The sequence below is a fragment of the Ammospiza nelsoni genome, chromosome 18 (assembly GCF_027579445.1).
Source record: "Ammospiza nelsoni isolate bAmmNel1 chromosome 18, bAmmNel1.pri, whole genome shotgun sequence".
In the NCBI taxonomy this organism is placed as follows: domain Eukaryota; kingdom Metazoa; phylum Chordata; class Aves; order Passeriformes; family Passerellidae; genus Ammospiza; species Ammospiza nelsoni.
In genome coordinates, this window is record NC_080650.1 from 4,134,668 (window position 1) to 4,135,563 (window position 896).

The window sequence follows — 896 nt, forward strand, 5'->3', positions numbered from 1 at the left end:
TATTATTATTATTATTATTATTATTATTATTATTATTATTATTATTATTATTATTATTTATTTCTCTCTCCCCCTTCCATGTTCCTCCCTAAACTGCCTGTGGGGTCTCTCCAGGTGCTAGTTCAAGAAACAAAAATCATCCTTTGTTTTGTCTTCCAAACCAATGGAGCCTGAGCTAAGGACAGGCACAACAAATAGATGAGAGTGGTCACGTGCAGGGGACAGGGGAAAAAGGATATTAATATTAAAAGGAAAAAGTAGGGAACTTTCTGACAAGAAAGAAAAGTGATCACAATCAGGTCATGTCCTGGCTAAGGAAAAATGAGGAATTCCGTATCCTGGAGCTGGGGACAGTCAGCAAAGCAAAAAATGGCATTTGTTGTGTGTGAAGTGAGTGCAGGTCTGATTTATTCATTTTTTATTTAAATAACCTGCTTTCAGGGGATCTTTCTGGAGTGTTGTGTTCTTGCTGCTGAGAATAAATCTCAAAACTCAGCTCATTCAGAGACAAATGCAAAGAACAGGCTGGATTAAAATGAGAATTACCCTAAAATTCCTGTTTAGGAGCTGATTTTTCTGAGTTTGCCACAGTCATAAAGAATATTGTGTGGTTGTGTCCTTTGCTCTTCATTTTGTGCAAATCCACCGAGCCCCAATATCCACCAATGCCTGCAAGGCTCATCCCAAAATCCTCCCTCCAGAGTCAGGGTTTGCCAGAGCCCAGCAGGAACATTCAATTTGCTGCCTATTTCCACTTTGCAAAGCTTCTGCTTTGGAAAAAATCAAGTTTAAATTAAAAAATGGGGGGCAGAACCTGCACAAACAGAGCATCACCATCCTTTTAGTGCTTGGTGAAAACCTCACCCACAACCACAAGGTCCCCTTGAGCAGTGGAG